The following is a 22,921-nucleotide window of genomic DNA, read 5'->3' on the forward strand; positions in this document are numbered from 1 at the left end:
ATTTACTATGGTGGGGGAAAACAACTGTACCTCTGAATTACCAACTCGACTACAGCACATTACTGCTTTTTAGGCAATCTAGAATAATGCCTGAAAAAACCCATAGAGGGGGCAGAAAAGGTAAGTCAAGGTATTCTTACATTACACAAACGTACATACAGACACATTTCAGCATACCCATAAGTAAAAGAGAATATCTGTGTAGACCACTGGATTTTTGACAAATATGTGCATCAGAGATTACTGGGGAAAAGTAATGGTTTCTGGATTTCCCCTTCCATATGCATGTTATTTTTTTTTGTTCTGCAAGAGGAACAAAAACCTGTGATTGTGTTACAAATCAGAGGAAACTCCAGGAAGCTGCTGACTCCTGCTATCACTGACATATAAACCTGTTGGGGCTAGATGTACATACTGGTTCAGATCAGAAGTCTCCAGGAATCTAATGCGCAGTTAAAGCATGAACAGGATTTCTAATATCACTGTTTTCCTTTTAAGTTTTCTCAATCTCTGGCTGAGGATTCTGTAACAATCCTGGTTTTGGTTTATTTCACCATACAAAGAATTCACATAACTACAGAATGATAGCAAGGCAAAAATTTTCTGAAGTTAGCCTACTCTGAAAAAGTGGTGTCCCCTAAAGTAGACTTAAAACAGCAGTTAAATCAATGCTATGCCTAGTAGGCTTGACTATCTACAGAGTGATGTAACATGCAAGCACGTATAATTCCACCCTGTACCTGGAAGAGGAACTAACCTGTGTTAGTGCTTAATTAATTAAAACTGACAGAGATCTCTAGGAAGACACATCACCCACAAAAAGGGCATCATGTAATGACAAAGTGCCAAGTGAAAATCACTCAAAACTACACATCTCATGCATGAACTCAGTGCACAACACTACTTTATTATTGGAGAACAAGCATGCGCCAAATATGTCGACAAAGTAATTAAGCAATTAAGGAATGCATGACAGAAAATAGAAGATGGTAACTGATCAGCACAGTGTTATGCAATAAATGAAGATATTAACATGCTGTAAGGAAAAAAAAAAATCACACTCATTACTTTTTGAATTTAGAGGGCTGATCAGCCAAGAGTAAGTTATGCTGCTGGGTCACCACTGCCATCAATACTTTGCTGTCCCCATGCAGAACCCTAAGTGACAAATCATCTTGAACTGGGATATGCAGTTGGGCAAGGCTAAATAACTGTCACCTGCAGAAGACAGGGCAGAGATGGATCCTCTCCTATGAACTCCTAGAAACGGGCTCTAGAGTAGCCACCACCAGCTGGGCAGCCTTTGCATGCAGCCATGGGGGGTGAGAAAAGTAAACTCTGAGAGAAGCAGTCAGTCAACAGTCTTAAGTTTGAGGTTTGGTTTTACTTCAACGTTATGATCACCATTCAAGTTTCATTCTTCATTATTTCAAGAAAGTATTTTATGAACTGGTGAGATAACTTAATGCTGCATAAAAAAAATTCTTGCCTTAAATTCCCACCCACATCCACACCACCCCCAATTTTGTACAAAGTTGTGAATGGCCAGGTTCAACAGACAGGGTCCAACACATTATTGCTACAAACTGCAGTGGACAGAGCAGTGCTTTAGACCACACCACATCCTCTTCCCCATTACACATAGGCTGGAAGACCTGCTTCACTTGCCTAGACTCAGTCAGCTAGTGCTATCTGAGATGCTCTTGGACACCTAAGACGTTCATGTGGGGCTGGCCCATAACACACAGGACCTCTGGAAGATGTGTCATTTTAAACTGGCAGCAGAGGGCTAGACAAGGTACATTAACACTTTCTGCTTGCTTCAGTTCAACTCCACAACAACTCTTCCTGCAACAGCAGCTCTGGGTTTGATCTCCAAGGTTTGAGCAATTTTGCACTGTGGGACAGCCAGCCAGAGTGGAGTGTGCACTTAGCTATTCGCACTGCTGCCAAGAAGTAGAGAGTCTACTGGCCCATGCTTACAGCAGGGAAAAGCAGTGATTCTCTCACTCTCTCCCCCCACAACATGCACGTCTCACCAGAGATATTCAGCTTTATTTAAAAAACAATTGGCTTTTCAGAAAGTTCACAGTTCCAGCAAAACTACAAAGTCGGGCAGTAGAGAGATGTAGGTATTACCACAACTCTGAACAGCTACTCAAGCTCACGGACCAGAAGGAAGTAAAAAGCCATTGCTTTTTGACCACGTGGCTGGCTGTCAATCTAGCAATCTAAACTGCCTGATAGAGGAAGGAAAAGTATTTCTGCTTATGATTCATCCATAGCCTTGAATGCTACAGGGCTAACCACTTCCTTATCAATGCTCACCTTGTAGGTTTGGCAAAAGCTATTGCTTCATTTTAAAACAAAGTCCAAAAAAGCCCACAACACAAACCAAACAAATGCAACAACAACAAAATCCAAAAGACTAAAACCCAAAATTACTGCTAACATCAGCTCTGGAGAGGTTGGGACTGAAAAGTAAATCTGAAGTATACAGACATAAAATATACTTTGTTATCCAAGAAGACTTAATTATAAAAGTTGACTGGGATTAAGAGTTACCTAAAATAAAAAACCATCCTGCAAGTCTTTTTAAACATGCACCACCAGTGGACCTGTAAGCTGAAAAAATTATTTTTCTACAGTATTATTCATATTTGAATTATACCACTCCCTAAAGCCATTTTATGCTTCCAATGCCTTTAAGGCTAAGCCTATTTAATCTTATTTTGGCAATGGGTCAACTGTGACATTACCGCATGAGCTGTACTGACCTACTGATACAAAGGGGACCAGGTAAGACCAGCAGAGCTCCTCTCTCCTCCTCTTCTGAGCTATGCAGCTTTAGTTTTTCAGTCTTTTACCTTTTTCTCCAGCTACGACCACCTGTTTGAAGGATGCCCTGATCTATCACAATTCAATATAAAAGCGTTATCAAAAGACCAATATATTGTTTAAAACCACATGACTTTATAGATTGGTCCTGTCCATGGTTTATTCGGATGGCAGGCTCTTTGACACTGCTCAAGACTGCAAGAAAGTTACCAACGGGTATCTAGATTAGTAACCTTATTATTGTTGCTGTTGTGGTATTCAGCACATAACCCCACAATTAGTTGTTATTAAATGCTGCACATGCAGATCCACTTAAGCTGCAATCAAAGGGGCTCTTTTATGTCTGGGATCCCTAAACCACACCATTTTACAACTCTCTCTGAACTCCTCTTTTAAAAGCAGAGAAGAGGTGTAAATCAAAGGGCATTTATTGGGCTTTAACCTGTAAAACTGCAGCAACAAGCTGTTGTAAGTCAGCTCTGTATGGGCTAACACATCTATATGCAGTAATATTCTCCCATAGATGCTACAGTTTCAGATCCAGCATTCATTCACACAGTGCCTTCAAAGCCAGAAAAGCCCTTTAGTTTTTCAAATTCCCTTGCTTTTGTAGGTTTGATTTAAAATGGGTAGGGTCAAAAATTAACTGCCATTTTAGGAAACAATTACACTGAAAAAAATACAGAAGAAAATCACAAAGGCACACTTTATAAAGTATCTGACAGTTTTTTTTCCACATAGCAGAACCAGGTTAAATAGTGAAGCAGGATGACAGCTTGACATGAGAACAAATACTTCTGCTAATAACAGTAATTTATTTTGTGATCTTGTAATTCTTATGCAACCAGTAGTTAATTACTATCCTAAATCCACTCTTTTTGGGACACTTGGCATGGTATTTCCACATCCAGTGATTTTTCAGACTCGCTTCAGAACACGTACTTATCCCATTGTCTAATCATTACATTTCTCCATCTTTTTTACATCATAAGACAGACGCCCAGTGCCCTTTACAATACATACATATATATATATGCAAAAGTTATACATAGAGGTGATGAAGTCACCAATAAAGCACCTATACTTCACTCTTTATTGGTCCTGGCTTAGCAGGATCACAGAACAACTACTCATTAGCATGGATAGTTTTAACTAGAGACAGACATTTTAGAATAAAAGAGAAAAAACAAAAAAGTCCCTACATTTCTTCCAGAAGGATGATCACAGGGGTGACAGACACCCTGTATTCCTACCCACTACCAGCTCTTCTGCAAGGATTGAAACTCTTGCCTCAAGAACCCTCTGAAAGAGGTCCAAGCTGGGCACAGGGATCCTACAGTAACCCTGATGGACCAATTTTCTAGTATTTATTGCCACAGTAGGGCAAGCATGGGGGACTTCTCCATGCTATCTTCTGAGGACTGCATTCAAATGACAAAGATTAATGGAAGCAGGGGATAGGAATAAGGGAAAGGCATTATGTTGACATCAGAGCAGTAAGATGCCTTGGTACATTTCTGACACTTCGGCACTTTTCTTTTGATTTTACAAAAATTGGTATTCACTAGTCAACTCTGAAAATTCAATGTATTAAGATCCAACTGGTTTTACTATTTGTTTGACTGCCTTTTTAAAATTATACTAATCAAACAGCAAGAGGCTTACATAATACTATTAGATTAGCCCATTAAATGAACTGAAACTGAACTACAGAGCCATTTGTCTTCCCCAGTGAAAGTTACTAGCAGACTGTGGACACCCCTGTCTTTCTTTAGAGATCTGTATCAGGGCAGGCCAACTGAGCAGGTGATTTCCACCCCCAGCAGTGTCTCAGCATCAGTCAGCTCCATCAGTCACCACTGGCACCCACATACCACTGTCTGTCATCAAGGGCATCTGAGCTGCTTCTGCTAATAAGGTTAACTCTCACAAAACTTCCCAGTGAGGCAGCAGTACCTAGCTGAGTCTTTTCCAAAGGAAAGGAAGACTTATCCACAAACTGTGAAGGATTATAGCTACATTTAGTCCCCTCTCCACCTTCTAATCAAGCAAAACAACATTTTCAGTTCAGCTGCAATGTCAAATTGGAGGCAATCACTTTCCCCTCCTTCCTCTCTCCCTCTCTGTAGTCATGCAAAAGATGATAAACTTTATAAGGCACTTGAGAGCCTCTCTTGGGTGTATAAGGCTTACAGTACCTCAGCTGAGAGTCACCAGTATAAAGTGTCACACTTACCCCATTGAGAAGACAAGCTATTATCAGCATAAGCAGGGTGGGGTAAGGCATGGCTAACAGGTTAAAGCAGATGCAACTGGAAAGCAGTGGTGTTTCATGTGTACCACACTCAAAAGACAACCTATTTCACAGAATAGTAGCTTTACTGCTAGCTACCAGTGTTAACGCCTGCAAGGAAAAAAATCTTCATTGATCTTGACAAATAAACTGGGATACTCTAAAGCAAAGTATCTTGCCAGGTAGAGTTTCTCTAAGTGCGCAGGCACATCTTTTCTTTTCCCTGCAGAGGGCACGTTAGGGAACATAAGTGTGGGAGACTGCAGCCTGTCAGCTTCGCACAGCCTCTGAGAAACAGCCAGGCTTTGATGAAAAACAGGCCTTGGGAGAAAGATAAGAAACTGCTGAGCGGTGCTAAGGTGGCGGGGAAAAACAACGGACAGCTGCAACACTAAAACTGTGGAAAAGTACTGAACTGTGAAAAGTTACTGCCGCGTGAACAAGAAGTTGATTGGTCTGCATAGCGCGTGTTAGAAATGTTCTTATGCTGATAGGAGAAAAAGTTGGTAACTGTCTTAATTGCTGATTTGTTAATTAGGAAGCAAGAGCTTTGGCAAGAGCATAAGTATGGACTATTTGGAAAAATAAACGGCTTTGCTTGCTATAACTCTCATAGAGTTGTGCAGGTCCGATATCCTCTCGTGACACATAAGGGCCCTTTCCCTAAGTCACGTTTTTAATTTTGCAGCCAACCAAAGAGTACAGGCAGGAATGAATGCAAGAGTAATAAGCTCATTCCATAGTTGTTCCGGCTGTGAAAGTCAGAAACACTTGTACAGTGCTTACAATTTTTGTGCTCCTTCCCTTGCCCTGCAGTGTTTAATTCTCTAGCACAGACTCTGAAAGCATGCAACACGTATTGTTTAGCTGCAAGTCCTCCGAGTACTGAAGAGCTTTGAAAATAAGTGGCAAACAACATGAAGACAAGAGCATCACAGAACAGCTGCATCTGAAGGATACATGGATCCTAGACAGATGATTAGGCTATTTTTTTTTTTTTTTTTAATTTAAACAGCTCTGGCAAAACCGTTTTCAACATAAGTAACAAGTTTACACTTCAAGTGCTGACACAGACACACATCTCTCAGTTGACAGTGGAGCTGTCTGCTTTGCATCCATGGCAGAGAAATGCATTTTCACAGTCCATAGTGAGTCTAAGGGGCAGCACTCAAAGTACCTGACCACTCCATAAGGTGAGGGAACAGCACTTAATTACTCAGTAGAAGAAAAAGCTGCAAGCACCTGAAGGCTACCCATTGCTGTAAACATGTTTCAGCCGCACATAAACACTTGTTACAGGAAAGGACACAATAGAAGCAGTAACTTTGGAGACAGAGGAAAAAAGCAGTACTGAACAGGTGAAAGAGGAGTTAAACATGATACAGCATTTAAGCTAAAGAGAAAATACTCCTCAACTGCTGTATGAGTGACTAAGCAGCTGAAATTGGATGGTGCACCACAGAGATTGTTGTTAGGACTGGTCTTTTCCAACTACTGCTAATACAGAAAAGCAAACACAAGAACTTAAACTTGACCATGAAACTATAAATAGTACAAAGCTGCAAGTACAAAGGCTAAAGAGTAACACGTTATGCAATTGCGCAGTATATCTCCAACATATACAGAGTTTAAATCAAGTTGTAATTTATAACCATCAGTAAAATGCATGATGGTATACTTTCCTTAGAAATATTTTGGAAAAGCATCAAAGACAAAAAGAGCAAGGACAGCAAGGAAGGGGAAAATCATACATGTTTATAAAGCAAACAAATGTACTCACAACTGGTATTTCCTAACTTCTGAGTTTCTTGTTACACATAGATGTGTTTATACACTTAGAAACTCTGTGTCTCTTAAATTCCCTTTCCTAATTTCTGATTTAGAGTATCTTTTGGTGTAAAATTACCAAGTTTCAGAAATACCCTGATCTCTATATAGGGACTCAATGTATGTGATGACAAAATTGTTTCATTATCTTTCAGTATGAATGCACAAAATATTTCATTAAAAGTTATTTTACCAAAACATCCAGAGTATAAAAATGACTTCTTCCCTTATGTAATATTTTAAGCAAAAAAATTTAACAACTTTCAAAATAATCTGTATTATTACTCCATGAAATATTTTGTTAGCAAAAACACTGCTTTATCAGATACTATTTTTTGTCTGAAACCTCCAATGTACTACCTATTCAAATATAGTTCAAACAGTGTAACTAAACTTATTAATGAAATTAACAGAAACACTCTGATAGTATCTGTAAGACATGCTATCACAATATGAAGCAGTCAGAACTCAAGGTTTCAAACACCAAGAAGCAGGTGGGCTAAGTTAACTTTTTCAGCACATCCACAGACTAAACTACCTACCGTAACTTCGTATAACTGAAGTCAGGTTGCAGGATGGACCAGAAAGTGAAGAATCACAGAAGCAGGGAATTTTTCCAATCTGTTTTTTTCTTCAGCATTTTATAAGCTCATGCCTCCTATTTTTGTGGTTTGGTTATTTTAAAAAGCAACTTATCACGCATTTCAGGTATGTATTCATCATTACATTATGATGATGAAACTGGAAGTCTCTGTTGCTCTGCCGCTTTCTGCAATTTCATTAGACTGCTAACAGACTTCTCTAGATGTTTACTAAGCTTACAGAAAAGTGATTTTTCAGTCTCTTCATTGTTTTCTTAGAAACCCAGAGGAGCCCCTAGTCCTAAGGGAGGACATAACAGCATGATAAAGAACTTTGCCTATAACAGAGCATAAGAAAGACACTACACTATTACCATTTCACATGCTTTATATTGCTCTGAGTTATGTATGAAAAATTTTAGAGGAGTAATTACATGGGACGATGGACTAAAAGAGATGAAAACACAGAAGACGACCTCTTGCCTGAGTACATGTATGCATGTGCATCCAGTACTGAAAGGGAAGCCTATGCTACAAAGTGTCTTCATGATACCGGTTTATCATAGTACTACATCAATTTCTGGGCCACACATTTTAAAAAGGCCAAATGATCAAAGGTATGACTGGCATTTCCAAGGCTTACTACACAGACTACTATCCATGTACAGATTTGGTCAAGATCGCATCTCACTGAACACAGCTCCCCAGAACAGTAATTACTGTGTAAGCGGGAGCAAATTAATCACACAGCTCTAGGTGGCTCAGAAAAAAGGGGAACAAGAAAGAGAGCTAGATTTGGAACACTGTTAGTGTATTGTACCCACACGTTGAAAGTAAGACCAAGCACACCTTCCCATGGCCCTTCCCCAACACTCTCACCTAAAGCAAAGGGGCTGATCTGCTTGGGATTTTTGCATTCTACTCAGAGACCTATTAAGTTTTTCCAATATAGTTAATGCTAGTCAAGTTGGAACTGTTGGGAGCACTCATGCATGCACACACCTGTGCATACAATTGCTGAGCTGAAAAGCACTTATTAACTAGTACAGTCCATCACACAGAGATGACGGAAAGTGGATCCTGCATATCAGCAATTTGACAGTAAATTTCAACTGCAGATGACTGAAGAATTGTTCACATTTAGAAACAAGAGGTTTAGAAAAAAATGTAATCTTGTGATGATCAAGCTTGATTTTGTGAAGTGGAACAAAAATCCACCTTTCCTTCCTGTTTACATGCAATATATGTAAATGCTTTCACTCGCTCTTTGTGTATGTATAAATATGTCAGTATCTCTCTATACATCACAACAGCATTGTAAAAACAGGATACAAAAATAAAATTGCACGGTATTTTCTTTATAGTTTATTTTATACACACTATACTGTGAAGTGAATAGATATTTGATATACTCTATATTTGTAAGAAGTAACTGAATTACTGTCCTGGAGAAGGGTTTTTAATTAGAAACATGGCACCTTGGAAAATAAATAAAGAATCAAAAGGTCTGCAACATCTGCATCCTGCTGATGTACTTTGCCTGAAGGCTAAGCATAGCCCTTGCCAAGTATGGCTGCTACCTAACCAAATGAGAGCACCTTTGCATTTTTTCCCTTTAAGGGAGGCTTTGTTTCAAGTCAGGGCTCTAAACTTAACAGGATTTCAGTGTGCAAAATGTGTTCTCACTGGGTAATGCCAGATCTCCCAGCGAAGTTGCAAATGTATCTGCTCTGTGCAATCCCTGAGTGTTGGCATAGGACCATGGAGGGGAAAGAATGGAAGGAATTATGAAAAGCAGTGTTAAGGGATGGTTTATTGTGTGATTCCATGTGAAAACAGCTATGAAAACACTTGAAAAAATATCAGTGTAGGTTCTGTTTGAAACAGAATCCATTTGTATTTTCCTTATGTAGTCCACCTCCTTGATACTTAACTAGATGTGACTGAAGTGTGGTTTACTTCACCACTTTAAAGGGATGTTTAGATAAGTACTTGACTCATGATGCATCACACATTACAGCACAGGAAAAAGTAAATGGTGCTTAAGAACATTTTAATTAGGCAAAATAAAGGCAAAGATATTGAATAATAAACAAGCATTATAACAGAAACATGTATAGCAAATTTAATATAAACAAATCACATGAAGAATATCACCCCTGAAGATTTATCTGCATTGAACACAAATTTGTGTCTATTTAAATATACCATTGGTCTTCGTTCAAAATAGCAAAGAAGAATATGGGAGTTATATAAGAACAGAAAGTTCTATACAAACCAAGTGTTTTTGTATATACAATACTTCAACAGATATTATCTAAACAGAACTACCAAGCAGAGCATGTAATTGTGAGACACAGTCAAGGCTTACCAAGGCAACAAAGTTTAACCTAGGACTTTAAATAAGAATTAACATCCATAAACTCAAATTGGCAGATAACTCAGTAGTATAACAGAGACTTCACTAAGTTCATCAAAAGCCACTTGCTCAGAAGAAAATGCTTTACAATAAAGACTGCCTCTGCACAGTCCTTAAGCTTAACCTCTGAAGATGCCTAAGTTGTGCGTGTCTGTATACTACATAGTCTTAAATTCAGCTTAACATTTATTGATTTTTCATCTTTTTAAGGGAAAGAAAAATTTCCTATGACTATTTCCCTCAATTTAGATAACTGTAAAATGAATTTAAGTTCTATTTTCCCAGGTTGTCTTCAAATTTCTTATGGTATTAAAAATAACCCTTATAACTTTTTCATTGCCAATAAGAGGGATTTATACAATTCAGATGCAAAATAAGTGAAAAAAACATACATGAAATCATTACTTTGATTGAGAGATGACACAGAACAACCTCATCCAAAATGTTATGTAAATGTGTAAGACTTAATACTGATGGATACTTTAGAAGACTTAAGCATTCACATGGAAGTCTTCAAACTATTTCTCTGTGTAGTATTTTTCTTTTCATCACTAGTACAATGGACTAATTTTGGTAAGCACTTGAAGATTCCTGGAAATTGCTTCCATCTGCTAAATGTAATATAGCATCTGCTTTTCAGTGAAGACCTCTGAATAAATGTTTTATTACGTACAGCTGCAACTGTCTCACAACTTTACTCCACTTCCTGATTGGAAATAATGTGAAGGGCAACAAAACTGACAAGTCGAAGACTTAAGACCGTTTGGAGCATGGCACCTCCTACTACTCATCTTCCTTTCCTTTCTTCCACACCAATCATGAATTGATGGGCTCCAAAGAGGAGGATAGCAGCAGGGGACCCTTCTGAAAGCATCAAAAACCCCCAGTAACACCACAAGATGAGAAGGCAGAAGCCCAGGGAAGAGGGAGAGCCTCAAGTCGCGTCCCCCCTGAGCGGGAAGAGCGAGCTGTGACCGAGGGCAGCGGGGACTCAGAGCGGGCAGAGACTGGAGTAACGCCGCCCAACGCCCTCACGTACAAGAGCAGCCCCCAGGGCCGCTGCGAACAGGGCATGGCGCGGCAGAAGGGTGAGGCACGGCAGTTCCACGAAAACCACCACCAGAAAGGACGTGGCGACCCAGACAGAGCTGCCAGGCAAACATGCAGCGGTCCGGGTCCCGGGCTGCAGGGAGTGCCTGAGCCCGTCAGTCCTGCCGGAGGGCAGCAGTGACAGCACCCGTGTGTGCTGCGATCAGCTGGGTGACCTACTCAGCCTGGTGGTGGAACTCAGAGAAAAGGTTGAAAGATTAAGATGTATTAGGGAGTGTGAAAGGGAAAGAGATTGGTGGAGTAGCACCTTAGCACCCCTGAAGCAACAGGAGCAAATGGAGGCTCCAAAATCAGCAGGTGATCACCAGGCAGAAGGAGGGGACCTAAGAGATGGGGAGATTGGAAACAGGTCCCTGCTCAGGGAGGCAGGAAAATCGTCTCCCAACCTCCCTCACCTTCCATGGTGTCCCTTCACAACAGATACAGGGCCCTGGAACTTTTGAATGAAACAGAGAAGGATAAAGAAAATGAGTCACACAAGGAGGAAGACCAAGGTCCACCAAGGCCGGGTCACTCTAGACCAGTGTCCTGGTTTAGCCAGGATAGGGTTAAGTTTCCCCACCAGTAGGGGGGGAACTCTAGCTGGGTTATTCAGATACCATGCGGACATCACATCCTGGCACCGAGGCGGGACAGTTGTTACTGCGTGTACTGTGGGATTTGCTCTGTTCTCGCTGCTGTATTGGTAGATACCTTGCTCTGTTTGTTGTTATTACTGTTATTGTTATTGTTGCTGTTTGTTGTGTTGTTGTCACACTGTTGTATTAAACCTCTCCTTATCTCAGCCCAGGGCTTTGTATTTCACTCCCTTTGTAGGGGAGGGGCAGCAGCCGCGTGGTCTCAGACCCCGGCAGGGACTAAACCACCACAACCAGGTATTAAAACCAGTTCTAAAAAGAACCCCAGAAGAGTCATTGTAGTGGGTGACTCCATTCTGAGGGGTGCCGAAGGCCCAATATGCAGACCAGACCTGCTTCATAGGGAAGTCTGCTGCCTCCCTGGGGCCCGGGTGAAGGACCTCACAGCAAAACTCCCCACTCTAGTGAGACCCAAGGACAACTATCCCCTCTTGGTTTTTCAGGTAGGTAACGACGATATTACCAGAAGTCCAAAACCAATGAAGAGAGATTTCAGTGCCTTGTGGAAACTGGTTAAGGGGTCAGGGGTACAAATAGCGTTCTCGCTCATCCCTTCAGTTGCGGGGATGGATGAGGAAGATTACAGGAGAACTCCACAGATGAGCCTCTGGCTCCAAGACTGGTGTTATAGGCAGGGCTTTGGATTTTTCAGTCATGGGTTAGTATACAGGACGCCAGACCTTTTGTCATCAGATGGGATGCACCTGTCCCAGAGGGGGAAAAGGATCTTGGGGCTGGAGTTAGATGGGCTCATTGAGAGAGCTTTAAACTAGATTTGAAGGGGGAGGGGGACAAAACTGGAACTCCCAGACATAAGCCCCACAGTAGATTACCAGAGCTTGTGGGGTGTTGTGCCAGCAACAACCCTCGCCCTGCCACCTCAATGGAGACAAGGGATGGAGACATGCAGCACAACAAAGATGCAAGGGATATTGATGGATCAGTAACTGTAGTAACACCTGTGAAAGCTCAAGCCAGACTTAGGACCTCTAAATGCAAAAAGGTGCAGGGGACATCAGCCCATCTGAAGTGTGTGTATACCAACGCACACAGCATGGGTAACAAACAGGAGGAGCTTAAAGCCATGACGAAACAGGAAAATTATGATGTAGTGGCTATCACAGAAACATGGTGGGATGTCTCCCATGACTGGAGTGCGCCAGTTGATGGCTACAACCTCTTTAGGAGGGATAGACAAGGAAGGAGAGGCGGTGGGGTGGCGCTGTATGTTAGGGACTGTTATGATTGCTTTGAGCACAAGTGTAGTGAAGACAGGGTGGAGTGTCTTTGCGTTAGAATCAGGGGGAAGGCCAACAGGGCAGATGTTGTAGTAGGAGTCTACTGTAGGCCACCCAACCAGGACAGAGAGGTGGATGAAATATTCTATAGGCACTTAGGAGAAATCTCATGATCGCTTGCCCTTGTTCTTGTGGGAGAGTTCAACTTCCCAGACATCTGCTGGGAATGGAACACAGCAGAGCAGGACCAGCCCTGGAGATTTCTGGAATGTCTGGGAGATAATTTCCTGACGCAGCTGGTGAGTGAACCAACCAGAGAAGGTGCCCTGCTGGATCTCCTCTTTGTGAACAGAGAAGGACTGGTGGATGATGTGGCAGTTGGAGGCTGACTTGGGCACAATGATCATGAAATAATACAGTTCTCTATTCTTAGAGAGGCCAGGAGAGAGCTAAGCAGAACTGACATCCTGGACTTCAGAAGGGCTGACTTTGTCTTGTTTAAGCACCTGCTTGACAGAAACCCTTGGGAGACAGTCCTGAAGGGTATAGGGGTCCAGGAAGGCCAGACACTCTCTAAGAAGAAAGCCTTAATGGCTCAGGAGCAGGCTGTCCCCAGGTGCTGTAAGAGAAGCCGGCAACAGAGAAGACCACCCTGGCTAAACAGGGAGCTTTGGCTGCAACTCAGGGAGAAAAGAAGAGTTTATGGCCAGTGACTCACAATGATTACAAAGATGCTGTGAGGTTATGCAGAGTGGAAATCAGGAGGTCTAAAGCCCAGCTAGAAATTAATCTGGCTTCAGCAGTCAAGGATAACAAGAAATGTTTCTATAAGTATGTCAGCAGCAAAAGAAAGACCAGGAAAAGCCTCCATCCCCTGCTAGACGCGGGAGGAAACATGGTAACAAGTGATGAGGAGAAGGCTGAGGTGTTTAATGCCTTCTTTGCCTCAGTCTTTAATAACAAAACTAGTTGTACTGAGGGAATCCAGCTCCTCAGGCAGAAGACAGAGACTGGGAGAACAACCCTCCCACAATCCAGGAGGAGATAGTGACCTACTGCATTGCATAGACATACACAAGTCTATGGGACCGGATGGGATACACCCGAGGGTGCTGAAGGAGCTGGCTGGGGTGCTCGCCAAGCTGCTTTCCATCATTTACCAGCAGTCCTGACTGACCAGGGAGGTCCCAACAGATTGGAAATCGGCCAGTGTGACGCCCATGTATAAGAAGGGTTGGAAGGATGAGCCGGGAAATTACAGGCCTGTCAGCTTGACTTCTGTGCCTGGGAAGCTGATGGTGCAGCTCATCCTAAGTACCATCATACAACACATGTGGGACAACTGGATGATCAGGGCCAGTCAGCATGGGTTTATGAAAGGCAGGTCCTGCTTGACAAGCCTGATCTCCTACGACAGGGCGACCTGCTTATTGGATGAGGGAAAGGCTGTGGACGTTGTCTACCTTGACTTCAGTAAGGCCTTTGACATCATTTCCCACAGCATTCTCCTGGAAAAACTGGCTGCTCGTGGCTTGGAGGGGCACACGCTTTTCTGGGTAAAAAACTGGCTGGATGGCCGGGCCCAAAGAGTTGTGGTGAATGGAGTTAAATCCAGTTGGTGGCCGGTCACAAGTGGTGTCCCCCAGGGCTCGGTTTTGGGGCCACTCCTGTATAACATCTTTATTGATGATCTAGATGAGGGGATCGAGTGCACCCTCAGTAAGTTTGCAGATGACACCAAGTTGGGTGGGAGTGTTGATGTGCTCGAGGGTAGGGAGGCTCTGCAGAGAGACCTGGACAGGCTGGAGCGATGGTCTAAGGCCAACTGTAGGAGTTTCAATAAGGCCAAATGCCGGGTGCTGCACTTGGGCCACAACAACCCCCAGCAGCGCTACAGGCTTGGGGAGGAGTGGCTGGAGAGCTGCCAGTCAGAGAGGGACCTGGGGGTGCTGATTGACAGCCGGCTGAACAGGAGCCAGCAGTGTGCCCAGGTGGCCAAGAAGGCCAATGGCATCCTGGCTTGTATCAGAAATAGCGTGGCCAGCAGGGACAGGGAAGTGATCTTGCCCCTGTACTCGGCACTGGTGAGGCCGCACCTCGACGACTGTGTTCAGTTTTGGGCCCCTCACTACAAAAAGGACATTGAATTACTCGAGCGTGTCCAGAGAAGGGCAATGAAGCTGGTGAAGGGTCTGGAGCACAGGTCTTACAAGGAGTGGCTGAGGGAACTGGGGTTGTTCAGTCTAGAGAAGAGGAGGCTGAGGGGAGACCTCATCGCCATCTACAACTACCTGAAAGGAGGTTGCAGAGAGCTGGGGATGAGTCTCTTTAACCAAGTAACAAGCGATAGGACAAGAGGGAATGGCCTCAAGTTGTGGCAGGGAAGGTTTAGACTGGATATTAGGAAGCATTTCTTTACAGAACAGGTTGTTAGGTGTTGGAATGGTCTGCCCAGGGAGGTGGTGGAACCCCCATCCCTGGAGGTGTTTAAGAGTCAGGTTGATATAGTGTGGAGGTTTGAACTCAGCTGGCAGCCAGGCGCAACGTGGCCAGCTGTTCACCTCCCCCTCCCTCCTCTGGTAAGATAGGGGAGGAACAAAAGAAAAGAATTTGTGGGTTGAGTAAAAAGAAAGAATTTACTAAATATAACAAGAGAACAACAGTAACAATAGTGAGTTCAAAAAAGAAAATGGGTAAAATGCAGAAGTGGCTTACCGAACGCAGCAAACGCCCCCCACAGCACCAATACCGCCCGACGAGCGGACAGCGAGCTCTGCAAGCTCAAGCCCTAGAGCAAGAGCCCCGCCCCTGGGCATGACATCACATGGTATGAAATACTCCAATGAAAATTAGCTTCATCCTGGTCGAAACCAGGACAGTCTCCACCCCTTATTCCATACTATTGATGTTATGCTCAGGTTTCCAAATACATCTTAAGGAATCACCACCTGCTTTTTTGGTGGTTTGGTTTTGTTTTTTTTTTTTTCTCTCTTTCCAGGTCTCACAGGTATCATTCCCTTAGTCTATGGGCCATCCTTCCACAATGTTTGCTGAGTTCATTTAGACCATAACTTTGGGTTCCATCTGTTATGACAGTCTGTAAGGCTGAAGAATGATGCGGAGTTGGCTCAGTCAGTGGAGCAGGAGGCTTTGGATTTGGCATGGGGATGTTGCAAGGCACTAAATACAATAACAGGGTTGACAGTCCGGTTCATTGGCTACTTTCACCTAAAATCAAATCTCCCTTAGGCACACATCAGACCTCTCCATCCTTCTGCATCACCCACGAAGTACACCCAGGTCCTTGGGCAATAGTAATCCCACAGATGGGTTTACCTTTACCCAATGCAGGAGTAACCCAGATGGCCTTTCCCAACATATTCCTAATGCACACTATGGGGGTTTTATCCCCATTCACGGTATGTAGGAGGTTTGATTGAGCAGGGCCAGCTTGCTTGGCAGATCCTCTAATATTGACTAACCAGGTGGCCTTTGCTAAATGCATGTCCCAGTGTTTGGAAGTTCCACCACCCGTTGCCCTCAGTGTAGTTTTCAGCAATCCATTGTTTCGCTCAAATTTTCCAGAGCCTGGTGCATGGTAGAGGATGTGATATATCCAGTCAATGCCATGTTCTTTGGCCCATGCATCTATGAGGTTGTTTCGGAAATGTGTCCCATATCTGACTCTGTTCTTTCTGGTGTGCCATGCCACCATAAGACTTTCTCCTCAAGGCCTACAATGGTGTTCTGGGCAGTGGCACGGGTCACAGCATGAGTTTCCAACCAACACGTGGCTGCTTCTACCATTGTAAGCACATAGGGTTTGCCGAGTTTGTGGGAGCGTCATATAATCAATCTGCCAGGCCTCCCCATATTTATACTTTGACCATCATCCTCCATACCAAATGGGCTTTAACCGTTTGTCTTGCTTGATTGTAGCACGTGTCTCACATTCATGGATTACCTGTGCAATGGCATCCATGGTTAAGTCCACCCCTCGGTCACGAGCCCATCTATACGTTGCATCTATACAATGGCCTGAGGAGTCATGGGCCCAGCGAGCCATAAATTGTTCACCCTGATGTTGCCTGTCCAGATCTACTTGAGACACCTTAATCTTAGCAGCTTGATCCGTCTGTTGGTTGTTCTGATGCTCTTCAGTGGCCCGGCTCTTGGGTACGTGAGCGTCTACATGGCGTACTTTCACAACCAGATTCTCTACCTGAGCAGCAATATCTTGCCATAATTCAGCAGTCCAGATGGGTTTGCCTCTGCACTGCCAGTTCCTCTGTTTCCACTGCTGTAACCACCCCCACAGAGCATTTGCCACCATCCATGAGTCAGTATAGAGGTAGAGCACTGGCCACTTTTCTCGCTCAGTGATATCCAAGGCCAGCTGGATGGCTTTCACCTCTGCGAACTGACTTTGATTCACCTTCTCCTTCAGCAGCTTCAGAAACCCGTCGTGTGGGGCTACACACAGCTGCTTTCCACCTTCGATGTTATCCCACAATGCGACAGGACCCGCCGGTAAACAGGGCATATCGCTTCTCATTATCTGGTATCTCAGTATATGGTGGGGCCTCTTCAGCACGTGCTACCTCTTCCTCTGGCGCCATTCCAAAATCTTTGCCTTCTGGCCAATTTGTGATCACTTCCAATATTCCCGGATAGCTGGGGCTCCCTATTTGAGCCTGTTGTGTGATTAATGTGACCCATTTACTCCATGTGGCATCAGCTGCATGGTGTGTAGAGGGGACACTCCTTTGAACACCCAGCCCAGCACCGGCAGTCAGGGAGCCAGGAGGAGCTGTGCTTCAGTCCCGATCACCTCTGATGCAGCTCGGACCCCTTCACATGCTGCCAGTATCTCCTTTTCGGTCAGAGTATAGCAGTTTCTGATCCTCTGTATCCCCAACTCCAAAACCCCAGGGGACAGTCCCGAGTCTCCCTTGGTGCTCTCTGCCAGAGACTCCAGGTAGGGCCATTCTCCCCGGCTGCAGTGTAGAGCACGTTTTTAACATCTTGTCCTGCCCGAACTGGCCCGAGGGCTACTGCATGAACTATTTCTTGTTTTATTTGTTCAAAAGCCTGTCGCTGCTCCAGGCCCCATACAAAATCATTCTTTTTCTGAGTCACTTGATAGAGAGGGCTGACAATCTGACTGTAATTTGGAATGTGCAGTCTCCAGAAACCCACAACACCCAAGGAAGCTTGTGTTTCCTTTCTGTTAGTCAGTGGGGACATCACTGTTATTTTATTAATCACCTCCATTGGAATCTGATGACGTCCATCTTGCCATTTTACTCCTAAAAACTGGATCTCTTGTGCAGGTCCCTTGACTTTACTATGCTTTATGGCAAAACCAGCTCTCAGAAGGATTTGGACTATTTTCTCCCCTTTCTCAAAAACTTCTTCTGCTGTATTACCCCATATAATGTCATCAATGTACTGTAGGTGTTCTGGGGCTTCACCCTGTTCCAGTGCAGCCTGGATCAGTCCATGGCAAATGGTGGGGCTGTGTCTTCAACCCCGGGACAGCTGATTCGAGGTGTATTGGACACCCCTCCAGGTAAAAGCAAACTGTGGCCTGCATTCTGCTGCCAGAGGGATGGAGAAAAATGCGTTGGCAATATCAATCATGGCATACCACTTGGCTGCCTTCAACCCTAGTTCATACTGAAGTTCTAGCATGTCTGGCACAGCAGCACTCAGCGGTGACATGACTTCATTCAGACCACGATAGTCCACTGTCAGTCTCCACTCTCCATTAGACTTTCACACTGGCCATATGGGGCTGTTAAAGGGGGAGCGCGTCTTGCTGATGACTCCTTGGCTCTCTAGCTGACAAATCAGTTTACGGATAGGGATGACAGCATCTCGATTGGTGTGGTATTGCCGTCGGTGCACTGTTGTAGTGGCAACTGGCACCTGTTGTTCTTCAACCCTCAGCAATCCCACAACAGAAGGATCCTCTGAGAGACCAGGTAACACAGACAGCTGTTTAATTCCTTCTGTTTCCAAGGCAGCTATACCAAAAGCCCACCGATACCCTTTTGGGTCCTTAAAATACCTCTTCTGAGATAAGCTATGCCAAGAATGCATGGAGTGTCTGGGCCAGTCACAATGGGGTGTTTTCACCAACTCTCTTCTACTTAGGCTCACCTCGGCCTCCAATACAGTCAGCTGTTGAGACCCCCCTGTCACTCCTGAAATACAAATGGGTTCTGCTCCTTTAAAATTCGATGGCATTAGGGTGCATTGAGCACCAGTGTCCACTAGAGCCTTATACTGCTGGGGGTCAGAAGTGCCAGGCCATCAAATCCACACAGTCTAGTAAACTCCGTTGTCCCTGTCCTCCCCCTGGCTGGAGGCAGGGCCCCTCTAATGTTGATCATAATACTCGGTAACAACAAATGGGTTAGTGTGGTGTGCACGGGTTTCAGCCTCATCTTGATAACTGGAAACTAGAGCAGCATTTCTCCTGAAAGGACGACGTTCTGTACTTGTTCTTCCTTCCAGCTCACATACCCGCTTTTCTAGGAGATAGGTAGGTTTTCCATCCCATTTCTTCATTTCTTCTCCATAGTCATGCAGGCAATGCCACAGCTTCCCCCGTGGTGTGTACCAGTTCTCTCGAGTAGAGAAACGATTGCTCCTAACAGCCGAGATTCTGGTCCGTGCAGGTGGGGAGTAGGACATGTTCTCCTTAAGTTGCTGGACATCTTGAGATAATTTGTTCACAGCCACAATGATGGGGGAAGAGACACTTTCTTCATATTGTCATAGTCGGTAAGCCAGTTCATTCACTGTTGGTCCCTCTTTGTCTCTCCAGTCCATTAGTGCTAATGCACTGGCATATGGTGATGGTGTGCTCCGTACAAAAGCCCTCCACATGGGCCGGGTGCATTGGACTTCATCTGGATCTGTGGGTAGCTGTGCATTATCTGAGTCATAGTAAACTACCTCCCGCACAGCTAGCTCCCTCAAGTATTAAATGCCTCTGTCCATAGTGGTCCACTTACTTGGTCAACATGTCAAGTCGTCCTTGAAGGGTTACCTCTCCCTCACACTTGACAGAAGTCGCTTCCAGAGACTGAGACTTTGTGTCTCCTTTCCAATGGCTTTGTCACTGCCCCCTTCCTTAGACAGGGATCCCAGCTGCCTGGCCTCCCTGCCCTCTAATTCCACGCTGCTGGCCCCGCTATCCCAGCATCGGAGCAGCCAGGTAACGAGTTGCCCACCTGGATGGCAGCTGAAATCTTTTCTTATGTCTCGCAACTCACTCAAGGACAAGGATTGGGTGACTATCACTGGCTCTGCCTCCTCCTGTTCTCATGATGGGCCTGGTTCATCATCACCCTGTACACTGCGAGGGGATTTTTTTGTGTATTTCTTCTTCTGTATGGGAGCAACTGACACTGTCATGGGTTGGTTCTCTGGTTCAGCTGCAGCGCTGTCCTCAGGCTTGTAGTGGCTGCAGTTTTCTGTTACTTGGTTAATCTGAAATAGTAGCTTAACCATAAACAAAACCTGAACCACATGCAGGTAAACACTAGCTCCTAACATCACAGCAACCATGTTTTTGTCAACATTCCAAAGATATTTGAGTGCCCCAAATTTCTCAAACACAGCTGTAAATAGCCCCAGGACTGATGACTGCACGCTATCATAGATGAGCATCACATAGTACAACAGAAATAAAACCTTAACCCGCCTCTCACTGAAGGTGAGCAACAGCATGGGAAACACATATTGCAAATGAGGTGATAAGATCTTAAGGAGCCAAGCAATCCAGATTTTACCCATTTTGTTGTTATCTCAAACAAAAGAAAAGCCTCCACGCCCCACTTTGGGCATCAAAAAGCGTGGAGGTTTGAACTCAGCCGGCAGCCAGGCGCCACATGGCCAGCCGTTCACCTCCCCCTTCCCCCTCTGGTGAAATAGGGGAGGGACAAAAAGAAGAAATTTGTGGGTTGAGTAAAAAGAAAGAATTTACTAAATATAACATGAGAACAACAGTAACAATAGTGAGTTCAAAAAAGAAAACGGGTAAAATGCAACAGTGGCTTACCGAACGCAGCAAACACCCCCCACAGCATCAATACGGCAGACAGCGAGCTTGCAGAGCTCCCCCGCCCCTGGGCATTACATCACATGGCATGAAATACCCCAATGAAAAATAACTCCATCCTGGTCGAAACCAGGACACATAGCACTTAGGGATATGGCATAGTTGGGAACTGTTAATGTTAGGTTACAATACATCTGATATACAAGGCTTGCTGTCACCAGGTTGCCTGCTGGGGCAACATGAGACACATGCACCACTCATTTTCCTGTATTGCTAGTAGTCTTCCGTGGTCAAAGTTTTGCACTACAAATTGAACGCTTCTTGTTTGCCTTTCTCCTTTTTTGAAACACTATTTTTTGAATAAGCTGCATGGTTTCACAGGCTGTTTATTTCTGGTGTTTACCACTTTCAGCCCCCTTCGTTCCATTCACTGTACTTTTAATATGATTGACAGGTTTCCTTCTCATTATTTTCACAAGTCAGTCCACAGTATTTATTTTCCTTGCTAAATTCTCTTAATTTCGGATTTTTAAGATCTCCACCTTCGCCTCCAACATCAGCACTCTTGAGTCTACCTCTCCTGTACCTCACTAGATTTAGGCATTTAAGCCATGGTGTCCAAAACTTGGAAAAACAGTATACTAATTTCTCCTCACTCTTTCTAACTCTGTTCACTTTTTTATTAGTTTTCCCTGTGTTTACACATTCACCTGACTCCAGTGGTATGGCCAGATACTCAGGTCTCTTCCTGAGGCACAATTAAATGAATCAGTACTCCCCACAAAGTCTCTCCTAGGAGAGATGCCCTTTTCCAAATCACCCTCTTGCTGCATATGCTATGTCCTGGGCACAACACTTTAAGTTTCTTTCCAACTTGCCTAGCTACCTTCACAGTAAAATGGCAAAGCACACCAAAGCAATATACTCAGAAAAAAAAAAAAAAACAACCAAACAACCAACAAACTAAACCCAATCCTGGCAATTATGCTTCCTTTCTGGAATAAACAGAGTGCTGCACCCTAAACGTGGCATTCAGACTTTCCCAGCATCTTTAACACTCAGCAGAGCTTATTTATTACATAGAGAGAAACAATCAGAACCTGTTCTCAACTACGGATGTATGAAATGGGTGGACTCATTGCACATTCAAGTTAAAACACACAGCCTTAAACAAATTCTTTACTGTAGTCTAAATAAAGGAATAAACACTAAACTGTAAGTTAATAATTTAAAGCAACGTACCTCAAAAAACCACAAATCTACTACTGTCAAAGTTATTTACTCTTTTATTTAGATAGCTGAATAACACTTGTAACAAGTGTTTTAAGGAATAAAAAAGTAAACATATATGCACAAAGTCTAAATTTAACTTAACATCTAAGTGGCAGATGGCACATCATGTGGTTACCCATCAATCTGCAGCACTGGCAAAAGGATTAATCTGCATAACCAGCATCAATATAGAAAGTATCTACTTCCTGTGCACATCTTCCCGCCCCTCCTGCCCTGTCCCCTCCTCCCCATATCACATCCACAAAAAAATTTCTGTTCCTTAGCCAATGGTGTTTCAGTAGGAAATTCTTGGACATCTACCCATTCATTTGCTTTTGGGCCCAGGCCAGTCCATTTTTAAGTACTGCCCTATTTAAAGTACGAACCACCTGAAGTTCCTGTATTTGCCAAGGTGTTCCACTTCAAGGAGTTCTGCTATGTATGAAGTTTCACATCTCTTTTCTAATCCCAATCCACTTTTCTTTCAAAGGTGTAAACATAATTTCTACTGGTTTGCTTTAGGTTTTTTACCTCCTTTCTCTCCCACTCCCAATTATTCTAAGTATTGGTATCAACAGTCTCACCATAAGTGAACTAAATGAAACAACTATCCAAAACCACAGCAAATTAA

General features: G+C 43.7%; 1 protein-coding gene across 4 annotated transcripts in view; it reads right to left on the reverse strand.

Annotated features, from left to right (window-relative positions):
* DAPK1 (death associated protein kinase 1) overlaps positions 1 to 22,921 on the reverse strand; it is a 102,340-nt gene that overhangs the window by 49,456 nt on the left and 29,963 nt on the right. The window lies entirely within an intron of this gene.

This window comes from Strix uralensis, chromosome Z (genome assembly GCF_047716275.1).
Source record: "Strix uralensis isolate ZFMK-TIS-50842 chromosome Z, bStrUra1, whole genome shotgun sequence".
Classification (NCBI taxonomy): Eukaryota; Metazoa; Chordata; class Aves; order Strigiformes; family Strigidae; genus Strix; species Strix uralensis.